Source organism: Oncorhynchus mykiss, chromosome 12 (assembly GCF_057628025.1).
Source record: "Oncorhynchus mykiss isolate SJ-2025 chromosome 12, ASM5762802v1, whole genome shotgun sequence".
In the NCBI taxonomy this organism is placed as follows: Eukaryota; Metazoa; Chordata; class Actinopteri; order Salmoniformes; family Salmonidae; genus Oncorhynchus; species Oncorhynchus mykiss.
Window position 1 is genome coordinate 67,243,679 of NC_143033.1, and position 16,123 is coordinate 67,259,801.

Below are 16,123 nucleotides of genomic sequence, written 5' to 3' on the forward strand. Positions count from 1 at the left end.
TCGCGAAGTTCAAGGGGGCCGAATACTTTCGCAAGGCACTGTACATCTAATTGCAGATAGCCTACAGTAACCTGGACAAGATGCAGGCAAGATGTAAAATGAACGATTTATCAGCTTGCTTGGTTCAAATTCACTGACTGATTTATTCTTGTAATGATTGTAAAATGGCACCGGAGCAGAAGAAACATGTGGTTGGCGCAGTGGTTAAGGGCGCTGTACTGCAGCGCCAGCTGTGCCATCAGAGACTCTGGGTTCGCGACCGGTGCCTCTTTGATTGACATCATGGGAAAATCAAAAGAAATCAGCCAAGACATCAGAAAAAAATTGTACATCTCCACAAGTCTGGTTCATCCTTGGGAGCAATTTCCAAACACCTGAAGGTACCACGTTCATCTGTACAAACAATAGTGCGCAAGTATAAACACCATGGGACCACCCAGCCATCGTACCGCTCAGGAAGGAGACGTGTACTTTGGTGCGAAAAGTGCAAATCAATCCCAAAACAACAGCAAAGGACCGTGTGAAGATGTTGGAGGAAACAGGTACAAAAGTATCTATATCCAGAGTAAAACAAGTCCTATATTGACATAACCTGAAAGGCCGCTCAGCAAGGAAGAAGCCACTGCTCCAAAACCGCCATAAAAAAAGCCAGACTACAGTTTGCAACTGCACATGGGGACAAACATAGTACTTTTTGGAGAAATGTCCTCTGGACTGATGAAACAAAAATAGAACTGTTTGGCCGTAATGACCATCGTTATGTTTGCAGGAAAAAAAAGGGGGGGGGGGGGGGTCTTGCAAGCTGAAGAACATCATCCCAACCATGAAGCACGGGGGTGGCATCATCATGTTGTGTAAGTGCTTTGCTGCAGGAGCGACTGGTGCACTTCACAAAATAGATGGAATCATGAGGTAGGACAATTATGTGGATATATTGATGCAACATCTCAAGACATCAGTCAGGAAGTTGAAGCTTGGTCGCAAATGGGTCTTCAAAATGGACAATGACCCCAAGCATACTTCCAAAGTTGTGGCAAAATGGCTTAAGGACACCAAAGTCAAGGTATTGGAGTGGCCATCACAAAGCCCTGACCTAAATCCTTTAGAAAATTTGTGGGCAGAACTGAAAAAGTGTGCGAGCAAGGAGGCCTACAAACCTGGCTCAGTTACACCAGCTCTGTCCGGAGGAATGGGCCAACATTCACCCAACTTATTGTGGGAAGCTTGTGGAAGGCTACCCGAAACGTTTGACCCAAGTTAAACAATCTAAAGGTAATGCTACCAAATACTACTTGAGTGTATGTAAACATCTGACCCACTGGGAATGTTAGTTAAATAAATAAAAGCTGAAATAAATTGTTTATTCTCTCTACTATTATTCTGACATTTCACATTCTTAAAATAAAGTAGTGATCCTAATTGCCCTAAAACAGGGAATTGTTACTAGGATTAAATGTCAGGAATTGTGAAAAACTGAGTTTAAATATTTGGCTAAGGTGTATGTAAACTTCCGACTTCAACTGTAGCCTATTGCTGAAATGCGCTGAATTAATTGAGGAACACGATAACGCTCAGGATTTATGAACGGCCTGTGCGGCAATTCACAACGTCATTGGCGATCAAAGATCATTCTATCAAGGCGTCACTACAGATCCGGGTTCGATCCTGGGGCTGTGTCGCAGCCGCACGTGAATGGGAGACCCATGAGACGGCGCACAATTGGCCCAGCGTCATCTGGGATAGGGGAGGGTTTGGTCAGCTGGGAAGTCCTTGTCCCATTGCCCTCTAGCGCCTCCTTGTAGCAGCCGGGCACATGCACGCTTACTTCAGGTCACCAGCTGTACAGTGTTTTCTCTGACATATTGGTGCGGCTGGCTTCCGGGTTTAGCAAGCAATGTGTCAAGAAGCAGTGCGGATTGGCGGGTCGTGTTTTGCAGGACGCATGGCTCTCGACCTTCGCCTCTCCCGAGTCAGTACGGGAGTTGCAGCGATGGGACAAGACTGTAACTACTAATTGGATGTCACAAGAAAAAAATATATAATGAAAAAATTATTCTAAGTTCTAAAGTTCATTCTAACATGACTAAATATCAGTTTAATTTGCTCTGAAATCTTTACATAGTTGTGCAGCCAAGACAATAAGGTGGCGCAGCGCCACTCTTATTTGTGGAGAACTTTGGGGACCATATCTTTTAAAACGCTTTAAATGGGCACTTCCGGTTGTTGTGGACATTGTGTATGCAGTGTGTGTTTGTATGTGTGTTGGAGAGTCAGTGTAAGTATGAATGTGTGAATGTGTGGGTAGAGTCCAGGTTGTGTGCATAAAGTCAATGCAAGAGAGTTATTGCAAAAAAGGGTCAATGCTGGTTGTCTGGGTTGCCATTTGATTAGCTATTTAGCAGTCTTGTTCAGAAGTCTTATGGCTTGGGGGTAGAAGCTGTTCTGGGTCCTGTTGGTTCCAGACTTGGTACATTGGTACCGCTTACCGTGCAGTAGCAGAATGAACATTCAATGGCTTCGGTGGCTGGAGTCTTTGACATGTTTTGGGCCTTCCTCTGACACTGCCTGGTATAGAGGTACTGGATGGCAGGGAGCACTACCCCCTGTAGCGCTTTGCTGTTAGATGCCAAGCAGTTGCCATACCAAGCGATGATGCAGCCAGTCAAGATGCTCACAGTGGTGCAGTTGTATAACTTTATGAGTATCTGAGGGCCTATGCCAAATCTTTTCAGCCTCCTCAGGGGGAATTGGCGTTGTCGTGCCCTCTTTATGACTGTGTTGGTGTGTTTGGACCATGATAGATCCTTAGCGATGTGGACACAGAGGAACTTGAACCTCAGGACCGGCTCCACTACAGCCCTGCCGATGTGAATGGGGCGTGCTTTGACTTCCGTTTCCTGTAGTCCACGATCAGTTCCTTTGTCTTGCTGACATTGAAGGAGGGGTTGTTGTCCTAGCACTACACTGCACTACACTGCCAGGTCTCTGACCTCCTCCCTACAGGTTATCTCAACGTCGTCGGCAAACTTAATAATGGCGTTGGAGTCGTACGTAGCCACACAGTCGTGGGTGAACAGGGAGTACAGGAGCGGACTAAGCACGCACCCCTGACGTGCCCTGGTCTTGAGGGTCAACGTGGCAGATGTGTTGTTGCCTACCCTCACCACCTGGGTGCGTTCGTCAGGAAGTCCAAGATCCAGTTGCAGAGGGAGGTGTTCAGTCCCAGGGTATTTAGCTTAGTGATGAGCTTCGAGGGTACTATGGTATTGAACGTTGAGCTGTAGTCAATGAACAGCATTCTCAAGTAGGTGTTCCTTTTGTCCAAGTGGGAAAGGGCAGTGTGGAGTGCAATAGAGAGTGCGTCATTTGTAGATCTGGTGGGCCGGTATGCAAACTAGAGTTGGTCCACGATGTCTGGGATGATGGTGTTGATGTGAGCAATGACCAGCCTTTCAAAGCATTTCATGGCTACAGATGTCATTTAGACAGGTTACCTTGGCGTTCTTGGGCACAGAGACTATGGTGGTCGGATTGAAGCTATGTAGGTATTACAGACTGGGTCAGGGAGAGGTTGTAAATGTCAGTTCAGTGAAGACACTTGCCAGCTGGTCAGTGCATGCACTGAGTACGCATCCTGGTAATCTGTCTGGCCCTGTGGCCTTGTGAATGTTAACCTGTTTAAAGGTCTTACAGTGACTCCATTTTTTTTATTAGATATGAAGATAAAAAGGGTCGGTCCCCATTTCAACCCAAGACCTTGGTGTTCCTCCTAATATTGAAAATAGTTTTATATCATATATCAAATCAAATCAAATGTATTTGTCACATACACCAACATGTCACACTTTTTCACCTGGCACGATCACTTTGCCTAGCACAGGAGGATGGTGGCAACTTAATTGGGGAGAACAGGCTCGTGGTAATGGCTGGAGTAGAATGAGTGGAATGGAATCAAATACATCAAACACATGGTTTCCATCTGATGCCATTCCATTAGCGCCGCTCAGCCATTATTATGAGTCGTCCTCCTCTACTCTAATATGTTGGCATGCATATTTTTTGTGGTATGTATGATGTCTGACTTCCTCATTGGTTTGTCTCAGGGGAGAGGTGCACTCTATATGATACAGACTATATGATACAGACCTATATATATCCCAGAGTGTAGTGTATGGCAACATTGTACAAATGACATAGGCCTGATATGAGTATGGAAAGTGACTAAGCTGTTCAACTTTTCTGTGTTATCACATCTGGTTGAATTGTGTTTTTAAATGGTCAAATAAATGAAATCAAAATATATGCTGTACCTGGATCAGTTTTCCCAGAGTGGTGTCTCTACAGCGGATACTGTACTTCCAGTTCTTACTGCTCTTCTTCCCCCCAAACTCCTCAAAGCCACTTGGGGGTGAACCATCGACCCTGGACCACAATGCACCTCTTCCCTGAGACAAACCAATGAGGAAGTCAGACATCATAAGCAACCCTGGACCACAATTCTCCTCTCCTCTGGGACAAACCAATGAGGAAGTCAGACATCAACCAGCAAATCTGAACCACAATGCACCTCTCCCCTGAGACAAACCAATGAGGAAGTCAGACATCATACATACCACCACAAATTAAAACCATGCAAAGTCAAATAGACTGTAGTACACATGCCTAACTGTGATTGAAACCTCGGTTTCCTGCACATCACAATACTGTGTTAACCCACTAAATGGCTACAGATCTGGGCCCGTATCCACAAAGGCTCTCATAGTAGAACATTTATCTGGTTGATGGGTAAAAAGCTATGCATGATGCCTTTAGTCATAAAAGTCACACCTACTCGACAGATATTTAGGACACTTCATGAGCTGTCCTAGCCAGTTATGAGTTTCAGCAGGTGTCTTGGTAATAGAAAAATGCAGTGAGTCAGTGGTTCATAATTGCCACGTGCAATTACTTTGGAGTTGTTAAAATAATGTTTTAATATTTCTACATGATCAATCCATAAATAATCTAGACCTACTGTACATGTAACAGTATCTCTTGAGCATTTGGCAATGATTTCAAGAGGCCTATTTCACAACTATATGCCTAAGTTTTTCTTTTGATTCTTTATTTCCCTACATCATGTTATTTCAAGTCACCCCCCCCCCCAAAAAAAAATTGGGCATGCCTATAAATTGGGCAATTGACGGCATCTTGGGCTTACTGTTGACTTTGTGTTAAATTAAAATTCTATACCTTTATCTGCAAGTGACTTGATGCCTCCTTTGGCAGAGAGATTCAGAGTTGTTAAATGGGAGTGACAAGTGTGTTGATATAAAGGTAATCTTGTAAAAAATTATGCTTTATACAACCATCAGAATTGGTAAAAAAAAATTTAAAAAATGCTTGCCAACATATTAGAGTAGGCAACAGTGGAGGCTGCTAAGGGGAGGACGGCTCATAATAATGGCTGAACGGCGCAAATGGAATGGCAGCAGATGGAAACCATGTGTTTGATGTATTTGATTCCATTCCACTCCAGCCATTACCACGAGCCAGTTCTCCCCAATTAAGGTGCCACCAACCTCCTGTGGTTGGCAAAGTGATTGTGCTAAGTGAAAATTATATGCAACTCTTTACCATTGCAACATTTGATATAGGCTACAGTCACATTCACCATGGTTGCGTGTTACATATAGAGTTCACAGCTGGTAATGCCTCATCGCGATTGGTTATTCCCCATAATTTGCAACAATGCTGTAGTCAATGAATAGCATTGTCACATATGTGTTCCTTTTGTCCAGGTGGGAAAGGGTAGTGTGGAGTGCAATAGAGATTGCATCATCTGTGGATCTGTTTGAGCGGTATGCAAATTGGGGTGTGTCTAGGGTTTCTGGGATAATGGTGTTAATGTGAGCCATTTCCAACCTTTCAAAGCACTTCATGGTTATGGATGTGAGTGCTACGGGTCTGTAGTCAATTAGGCAGGTTGTCACTATGGTGGTCTGCTTGAAACATGTTGGTATTACAGACTCAATCAGGGACATGTTGAAAATGTCAGTGAAGACACCTGCCAATTGGTCAGCACATTCCCAGAGCACACGTCCTGGTAATCCGTCTGGCCCCGCAGCCTTGTGTATGTTAACCTGTTTAAAGGTCTTACTCACATCGGCTACAGAGAACGTGATCACACAGTTGTCCGAAACAGCTGATGCTCTCATGCATGTTGCTTGCCTCGAAGCGAGCATAGAAGTAACTTAGCTCGTCTGGTAGGCTTGTGTCACTGGGCAGCTCGTGGCTGTGCTTCCCTTTGTAGTCTGTAATAGTTTGCAAGCCCTGCCACATAAGACGAGCGTCAGAGACGGTGTAGTATGATTCAATCCTAGCCCTGTATTGACGCTTTGCCTGTTTGATGGTTCGTCGCAGGGCATAGCAGGATTTATTGTAAGCTTCCGGGTTAGAGTTCCGCACCTTGAAAGCGGCAGCTCTACCCTTTAGCTCTGTGCGAATGTTGCCTGTAATCCATGGCTTCTGGTTGGGGTATGTATGTACAGTCACTGTGAGGACGACGTCCTCGATGCACTTATTGATAAAGCCAGTGACTGATGTGGTGTACTCCTCAATGCCATCGGAAGAATCCCGGAACATGTTCCAGTCTTTGATAGCAAAACAGTCCTGTTGTTTAGCATCTGCTTCATCTGACCACTTTTTTATAGACCGAGTCACTGGTGCTTCCTGCTTTCATTTTTGCTTGTAAGCAGGAATCAGGAGAATAGAGTTGTGGTGCGATTTACCAAATGGAGGGAGAGGGAGAGCTCTCTGTACGCGTCTCTGTGTGTGGAGTACAGGTGATCTAGAATTTATTTGCCTCTGGTTGCACATTTAACACGTTGATAGAAATTTGGTAGAACTGATTTAAGTTTCCCTGCATTAAAGTCTCCGGCCACTAGGAGCGCCGCCTCTGGGTGAGTGGTTTCCTGTTTGCTTATTTCCTTATACAGCTGACTGACTGCGGTCTTAGTGCCACCATCTGTCTGTGGTGGTAAATAAACAGCCACGAAAAGTATAGCTGAAAACTCTCTAGGCAAGTAGTGTGGCCTGCAATTTATCACAATATACTCTACTTCAGGCGAGCAAAATCTAGAGACTTCCTTAGAATTTGTGAATCAGCTGTTGTTTACAAATATGCATAGACTGCCCCCCCCCCCTCGTCTTACCGGAGTGTGCTGTTCTATCTTGCTGGTGCAGTATATATCCCGCTAGCTGAATATCCATGTCGTCATTCAGCCACGATTCCGTGAAACGTAGGATATTACAGTTTTTGATGTTCCATGGTAGGATATTCGTGATCGTACCTCGTCTAATTTATTGTCCAATGATTGCACGTTGGCGAGTAGTATTGACGGCAATGGCAGCTTTCCCAGTCGCCTTCTCCGGGTCATGACCAGGCATCCGACTCTTTGTCCTCTGTACCTGCGTCGCTTACTCTTGCAAATAACGGGGATGTCGGCCCTGTGGGGTATTTGTAGAATGTCTTGTGCGTCGTCCTGAACCTTGCTGTTGGGAAACCACATTAGTGTTCAACTTTCAGCAGTTGAAAATGCACCTCCCCTGACTTCACTCCTCGACTAAAGTCTGTTGCTTTTGCCATACCACTCAAATGAGCCCTGTGACTTTGTGCTATATAAGCTAGTGACAACCCTGCAGCAGGGTGATGACTCTGTCACGTCCTGTCTCTCATGGAAAGTCTCTGTAGCAGGGCGATGACTGTGTCCTGTTGAGAGGAGTTCAGCTCCAGAACGATGGTCATCCTACCCAGGGACTCAGCCATGCACACCTCCCTCTAGTACCACTTCTCCCGGGCCTCCGCCCTGCCACAACGCACCTGCTCCTCCTGTCTCCTCAGAAAGTCCTAGAGCAGGGATGTGCTTTCCTTCTCTTGCCTCTGCTGCTGGGCTAGAAAGTTGGTAATGGAGGAGCCCTGGGAGCTGGAGCAGAAGTGACGGCGGATATGACGGGACCGGAGCAGGGCAGGGGTTAGGCTGTAGAGTGGGAGGGAGGAGCGGACAGGGGTGGGATCTGACAAAGGTGTAGAGACGGAGGGAACGGGCGTGGGGTAGTGGAAGTGAGGAGAGGAACTGGGGTGCGCTTCGGAATGCAGGCAGTGATGAGGTTGCCATGGGGAACGAGGAGAGGCTTCTGCATGCTGGTTACTAGGGTTGGGCTGCTGGTGGTCTCCATGCCAATGGTGTCACCAAGCATGTCATTCATCATCTTATGAGAGAGACAGAGACAGACAGACAGACAGATAGAGAGAAAGAGAATGTTGAGATAAGAGGGTCTTGTATTGAGGTGTTTTGACTATGATAATGTGGTTCAAATTCGCTAGTTAGCTAACCAACTAACAACTGTCACAATGTATTTATTTGTTGTTTATTGTGCAGACGAAAATATAGTTTTAATAATCCTATGATTTTAAGACAACTGTTTGTTTTGCTCACATCAATACAATTCTGATCTTTCATTATAGATTGTAATAGTATTTCTAAACTGTGCAGACTTTTTCCTGTTTCTCCAGTTTTTGCCTCCAGCACCTTTGCTAGCTAATCAGCTCTGGCTGTGCAGTAGATTCTGCTATTATCTACTAATATTTCTCAAGTTAAGGTTCCCGTGAGACAAGACTGAAATATATGTTATCTCTGTGATTATACAGTACCAACTACTTACACAGAAATAGGCTGCATATGTGGCTGTTTCTCTCAATGCTTATGACGAGGGAAAAGTTTTAGTCTTTCAATTAGATATAAAGACATTTGCATACAAACCCCAAAATCAGCCACTGTTGCAGTATTTGCATTCTCTGACCTGCGGCTTCACAACAAGCTGAAGAGAAATGGTTGCATTATTTACTAAGCATGTCTGTGCAAGGGATTCACTGCTGGCAATTGTGGTGACGATACCAGTGTGCACAGGCCTTGCACGAGGGCAGAGATGCAACGCAGACCCTGATCAAACTGCCACTTTCCTTAGATTTCTACTGCTGCGATGGCCAAGTGGTTTAAGCATTGGAAATATTCTCCATTGTTGTCTCCCCGTACAGTTTCTAAAACTGCTCGCAGCACATTGACAAACCAGTCTTTATTTGTAGCATTGGTGACTTGATATTGATGAAGTGCTTAATGCATAGACTTGTCCTTTGATTCAAGTGCTCAGAATATGTATTCCTTGAAAAACAGTTCAAATTGGCTCGTTCAGTAGATAGTCGAGTCTTTACAGAAGTAAAATGTACAGAATGAGATAGCCGACTGGTTAAGAACTGGTTTTTAAAATACCATGCTGCGATGGCCGAGTGGTTAAGGCGTTCGACTTGAAATCCAATGGGGTCTCCACATATCCTTGGTGACATGATATGGATAATGTCCTTAATACATGGAATTGTCCAGTGATTCAGGTGCTCAGAGTATATCTGCCTTGACAAACAGTTAAAATAGTCTCTTCAGTACAGATACTGTTGTTTGTGTTAGATTTATGATGGAAAATCTGAGAGCCAGGTGGTTAAGTCCTTGAACTTGAAACCCCATGGGGTCTCCCTGCTCTTTTTTAAATCTTATTCTCAGTGAATAGTCCACTTGTACTTTCTCTGCACATAGTTTTTTGACTTGCACATTAAACTTCCAACCTTCACAGCTTTGGAAAGGACCGAGGTTAATTGGCGCAATAAGAGCAAAATGTTGTGCCATCAAGTTTACCATTTTTCACCAATGATGTCTGTTTCCAAATCCCAATCCCTTTACTTGCATTCCAACAGCTGCAATGGCCGAGTTCTTTGGACTTTGGACCTGAATTTCAATGGGGTCTCCCCACCCATGTTCTTAACTTGCTTGAAGCATATAGCCCACTTCTGCTTTCTCCTCATCAATTTCCTTAGATTCCTACTGCTGTGATGGCTAAGTGATTTAAGCATTCTAATTGAAGTCCAATGTATTCTCCCTGTACAGTTTTCAACTCTGCTTACTGGGTGATGATAAAGTAGACCTTTAATAATTGGGTCTATCTCCTTTGAATTTAAATTGTGCTTACTTGTCCTTGCTTTATGTGCTTAGAAAATTGCTTTTTTGAAATTGATGAGGAGAAAGCAGAAGTGGGCTATATGCTTCAAGCAAGTTAAGAACATGGGTGGGGAGACCCCATTGAAATTCAGGTCCAAAGTCTAAAGAACTCGGCCATTGCAGCTGTTGGAATGCAAGTAAAGGGATTGGGATTTGGAAACAGACATCATTGGTGAAAAATGGTAAACTTGATGGCACAACATTTTGCTCTTATTGCGCCAATTAACCTCGGTCCTTTCCAAAGCTGTGAAGGTTGGAAGTTTAATGTGCAAGTCAAAAAACTATGTGCAGAGAAAGTACAAGTGGACTATTCACTGAGAATAAGATTTAAAAAAAGAGCAGGGAGACCCCATGGGGTTTCAAGTTCAAGGACTTAACCACCTGGCTCTCAGATTTTCCATCATAAATCTAACACAAACAACAGTATCTGTACTGAAGAGACTATTTTAACTGTTTGTCAAGGCAGATATACTCTGAGCACCTGAATCACTGGACAATTCCATGTATTAAGGACATTATCCATATCATGTCACCAAGGATATGTGGAGACCCCATTGGATTTCAAGTCGAACGCCTTAACCACTCGGCCATCGCAGCATGGTATTTTAAAAACCAGTTCTTAACCAGTCGGCTATCTCATTCTGTACATTTTACTTCTGTAAAGACTCGACTATCTACTGAACGAGCCAATTTGAACTGTTTTTCAAGGAATACATATTCTGAGCACTTGAATCAAAGGACAAGTCTATGCATTAAGCACTTCATCAATATCAAGTCACCAATGCTACAAATAAAGACTGGTTTGTCAATGTGCTGCGAGCAGTTTTAGAAACTGTACGGGGAGACAACAATGGAGAATATTTCCAATGCTTAAACCACTTGGCCATCGCAGCAGTAGGAATCTAAGGAAAGTGGCAGTTTGATCAGGGTCTGCGTTGCATCTCTGCCCTCGTGCAAGGCCTGTGCACACTGGTATCGTCACCACAATTGCCAGCAGTGAATCCCTTGCACAGACATGCTTAGTAAATAATATTTTGGATTGAACCCTGCGAGCAGCGCTTTGACAATCCAGTCTTTATTTGTAACATGTCATTGGGGACTTGATATGGATAATGCTTGGACATGTCCTTTGATTCAAGTGCTCAGAATTGATCTTCCATGACAAACGTTTCAAGTAGGCTCTTCAATAGCGTTAATCTGGTCTCTTTAGAGGTAAAATGGACAGAACGAGATAGCAGACTGGTCTGGTCTGTAGGTAACAGGAGAAGCTGTGATGGCCGAGTGGTTAAGGCGTTGGACTCGAAATCCAATGGGGTCTCCCGCGTAGGTTTGAACCCTGCTCACAGCGCTTTGACAAACCAGTCTTTATTTGCAACATATCATTGGAGACATGATATGGATAATGTGCTTAATGCATGGACTTGTCCTTTCATTCAAGTGCTCAGAATAATTTTCCCTTGACAAACAGTTCAAATAGGCTTTTCAGTAGAAAGTCTAGTCTTTACAGAAGTAAAATGTACAGAATCAGATAGCCGACTGGTTAAATTCTGGTTTTTAATGTAGCAGGCTGTGATGGCCGAGTGGTTAAGGCGTTGGACTTGAAATCCAATGGGGTCTCCCCGCGCAGGTTAGAACCCTGTTAACAGCGCTTTGACAAACCAGTCTTTATTTGCAACATATCATTGGAGACTTGACACACATATGGATGATGTGTGCATAATGCATGGACTTGTCCTTTCATTCAAGTGCTCAGAATATTTTTTCCTTGACAAACAGTTCAAAAAGGCTCTTCAGTAGAAGGTCTAGTCTTTACAGAAGTAAAATGTACAGATTACTGTGAGCAGGGTTCAAATCTGCGCTTGGAGACCCCATTGGATTTCAAGTCCAACGCCTTAACCACTCGGCCATCGCCGAGGTCAGAATATAATTCCTTGACAAACAGGTTCTTCAATAGAAGGTCTAGTCTTTACAGAAGTAAAATGTACAGAATTGTACAGATAGCAGACTGGTTAAGTTCTGGTTTTTAATGTAGCAGGCTGTGATGGCCGACTGGTTAAGGCGTTGGACTTGAAATCCAATGGGGTCTCCCCGCGCAGATTCGAACCCTGCTCACAGCACTTTGACAAACCAGTCTTTATTTGCAACATGTCATTGGAGACTTGATATGGATAATGTTTGCTTAATGCATGGACTTGTTCTTTGATTCAGGTGCTCAGAGTATATCTACATTGGCAAACAGTTAAAATAGTCTCTTCAGTACAGTATTAGATTTATTATGGAAATTCTGAGAGCCAGGTGGGTATGTCCTCAGACTTGAAACCCCATGGGGTCTCTCTGCTCTTTTTAAAATCTTATTCTCAGTGAATAGTCCACTTGTACTTTCTCTGCACATAGTTTTTTGACTTGCACATTAAACTTCCAACCTTCACAGCTTTGGAAAGGACCGAGGTTAATTGGCGCAATAAGAGCAAAATGTTGTGCCATCAAGTTTACCATTTTTCACCAATGATGTCTGTTTCCAAATCCCAATCCCTTTACTTGCATTCCAACAGCTGCAATGGCCGAGTTCTTTAGACTTTGGACCTGAATTTCAATGGGGTCTCCCCACCCATGTTCTTAACTTGCTTGAAGCATATAGCCCACTTCTGCTTTCTCCTCATCAATTTCCTTAGATTCCTGTGATGGCTAAGTGGTTTAAGCATTGTAATTGAAGTCCAATGTATTCTCCCTGTACAGTTTTCAACTCTGCTTACTGGGCGATGATAAAGTCAACCTTTAATAATTGGGTCTATCTCCTTTGAATTTAAATTGTCCTTACTTTATGTGCTCGTCCCACGATTGAAGTGCTTAGAAAATTGCTTTTTTTAAAAACTTTGCTTGAAAAAGAAATTCAACTAGGCAGTTGAATTTGGATACTTTTGTCCTTGTGTGAGGTAACTCAGAAAGCTGTGATTGCAGAATGATTAAATCGTTGGACTCAAAATCCATTGGGGTTGCCCAGTGCAGGTTTGAACCCTGCGAGCAGCGCTTTGACCATCCAGTCTTTATTTGTAACATGTCATTGGGGACTTGATATGGATAATGCTTGGACATGTCCTTTGATTCAAGTGCTCAGAATTGATCTTCCATGACAAAGGTTTCAAGTAGGTTCTTCAATAGCGTTAATCTGGTCACTTTAGAGGTAAAATGGACAGAACGAGATAGCGGACTGGTTAAGGGTCTGTAGGCAACAGGGGAAGCTGTGATGGCCGAGAGGTTAAGGTGTTGGACTCGAAATCCAATGGGGTCTCCCCGCGCAGGTTCGATCCCTGCTCACAGCGCTTTGACAAACCAGTCTTTATTTGCAACATGTCATTGGAGACTTGATATGGATAATGTGTGCCTTAAATGCATGGACCTGTCCTTTGATTCAGGTGGTCAGAATAAAATTCCTTGACAAACAGTTCAAACAGGCTCTTCAGTAGAAGGAGAAGTAAAATGTACAGAATCAGATAGCCGACTGGTTAAGGCCTGGTATTTAACGTAGCAAGCTGCGATGGCCGAGTGTTTAAGGCGTTGGATTCGAAATCCACGCATGATGGAACCCTGCTCACAGTGCTTTGACAAACCAGTCTGTATTTGCAACATGGAGACTTGACATCCAATGTCTGGACTTGTCCTTTGATTCAAGTGCTCAGAATATAATTCCTTGACAAATAGTTCAAACAGGCTCTTCAGTAGAACGTCTTGTCTTTACAGAATTAAAATGTACAGAATCAGATAGCCGACTGGTTAAGGCCTGGTTTTTAAAGTAGCAAGCTGCGATGGCCGAGTGGTTAAGGCGTTGGACTTGAAATCCAACGGGGTCTCCCCGCACAGATTTGAACCCTGCTCACAGCGCTTTGACAAACCAATCTTTATTTGCAACATGTCATTGGAGACTTGATATGGAGAATGTTTGCTTAATGCATGGACTTGTTCTTTGATTCAGGTGCTCAGAGTATATCTGCATTGGCAAACAGTTAAAATAGTCTCTTCATAACAGATACTGTTGTTTGTATTAGATTTATTATGGAAATTCTGAGAGACAGGTCAGTATGTCCTCAGACTTGAAACCCCATGGGGTCTCTCTGCTCTTTTTTAAATCTTATTCTCAGTGAATAGTCCACTTGTACTTTCTCTGCACATAGTTTTTTGACTTGCACATTAAACTTCCAACCTTCACAGCTTTGGAAAGGACCGAGGTTAATTGGCGCAATAAGAGTAAAATGTTGTGCCATCAAGTTTACCATTTTTCACCAATGATGTCTGTTTCCAAATCCCAATCCCTTTACTTGCATTCCAACAGCTGCAATGGCCGAGTTCTTTAGACTTTGGACCTGAATTTCAATGGGGTCTCCCCACCCATGTTCTTAACTTGCTTGAAGCATATAGCCCACTTCTGCTTTCTCCTCATCAATTTCCTTAGATTCCTACTGCTGTGATGGCTAAGTGGTTTAAGCATTGTAATTGAAGTCCAATGTATTCTCCCTGTACAGTTTTCAACTCTGCTTACTGGGTGATGATAAAGTCAACCTTTAATAATTGGGTCTATCTCCTTTGAATTTAAATTGTCCTTACTTTATGTGCTCGTCCCACGATTGTGCTTAGAGTGCTTAGAAAATTGCTTTTTTAAAACTTTGCTTGAAAAAGAAATTCAACTAGGCAGTTGAATTTGGATACTTTTGTCCTTGTGTGAGGTAACTCAGAAAGCTGTGATTGCAGAATGGTTAAATCGTTGGACTCAAAATCCATTGGGGTTGCCCAGTGCAAGTTTGAACCCTGCGAGCAGCGCTTTGACCATCCAGTCTTTATTTGTAACATGTCATTGGGGACTTCATATGGATAATGCTTGGACATGTCCTTTGATTCAAGTGCTCAGAATTGATCTTCCATGTGTCATATATACATATATTCATACACATAGCTCATATATTATACAGCGCCAAACTTATCCGCTTGACTCAAGTCATTGCACGCACCCCTGTCCAAATAGGAAGCACCCTACCCCCAACCTTAAACTGCCCCTCTCAGTTCTCCCTACCTCACGATCCCCTGACACACAAATACCTTCTTGCATAAACACACACACTCCATTCCCCCCTCTACTGGTCGGGTGCCCAGAGCAGAAGATTCTGCTGTGCACCATTGGGGCTCCTGCTCTGGCTGGAGCAGGTCCGCCTCCAACCCTTCGGGACCATTCAGAAGCCGACACGACAAGACTCCACCTACATCATTCTATGTATAAAAAATGTTGTAACCTTTGTCTAAGCCCTTTTTCAGCTAACTCCATTTGAGCTATATGAATCAGGTCCGTGCACGTTAAAACTGCAGGACAAGATATCTTTTGACTCAATAAACTGCCTTTTTGTTACAACTGAAATCCACTCTGTCCAGCGTCCATGATTTGGTCTCACTCTCCTGTAAGTTAATCATCAACAGAGGTAGCAGAGGATGGTTTAAACATCTGAATTCGATCTAGGACAAGTTGATGTGAGAGAAGACAAATCATTGGGTGCAAACCAAACGGAAGGGTGACCTCTCGCTAGGAGTCATCGGCCATTCAACTTGCCTCAGGAGACTGATCAGAGCGCTCGACATAAAAGGTAAGCAGAGCCTGTTAAATCAAAATCTGCATATTGTATCTTAGCCTACAACCAAATTTGGTATGAATTTGAATTGCTGTTAAATTGCTTTTAAGAAATCAAGGCATGGTTAAAAGATATCTTGCGTAAATAGAGACTGGTTAACTGAATCTGCATGTAAAATATCCTATTGAATAAGTGGTATACTGTTTAATTGGTTATGTTAGAGGTGTAGTTAACAGATAATTAACTGAATCTGCATGTAAAAGATCCTATTAAATAAGTGGTATATTGTTTAATTGGTTGTGTTAGAGGTGTAGTTAATTAATAGATCGACTGAATCTGCATGTAAAAGATCCTATTAAATAAGTTGTAAACTGTTTAATTGGTTATGTTAGAGGTGTAGTCGAATAGATATAGTACATGTAAATTTGG

The 16,123-nt window shown here is 43.3% G+C and overlaps 5 non-coding genes across 5 annotated transcripts; all 5 read left to right on the forward strand.

Annotated features, from left to right (window-relative positions):
* Positions 1-11,352: 11,352 nt before the first annotated feature.
* On the forward strand, positions 11,353-11,433 carry trnas-cga (transfer RNA serine (anticodon CGA)). The gene has a single exon. It is a non-coding gene; the product is annotated as a tRNA-Ser (tRNA).
* Positions 11,434-11,651: 218 nt separating this feature from the next.
* trnas-uga (transfer RNA serine (anticodon UGA)) lies at positions 11,652-11,733 on the forward strand. Its single transcript has one exon. It is a non-coding gene; the product is annotated as a tRNA-Ser (tRNA).
* Positions 11,734-12,120: 387 nt separating this feature from the next.
* Positions 12,121-12,202, forward strand: trnas-uga (transfer RNA serine (anticodon UGA)). Its single transcript has one exon. It is a non-coding gene; the product is annotated as a tRNA-Ser (tRNA).
* A 1,121-nt stretch (positions 12,203-13,323) lies between these two features.
* Positions 13,324-13,405, forward strand: trnas-cga (transfer RNA serine (anticodon CGA)). Its single transcript has one exon. It is a non-coding gene; the product is annotated as a tRNA-Ser (tRNA).
* Positions 13,406-13,882: 477 nt separating this feature from the next.
* Positions 13,883-13,964, forward strand: trnas-uga (transfer RNA serine (anticodon UGA)). Its single transcript has one exon. It is a non-coding gene; the product is annotated as a tRNA-Ser (tRNA).
* The last annotated feature ends 2,159 nt before the right edge of the window (positions 13,965-16,123 follow it).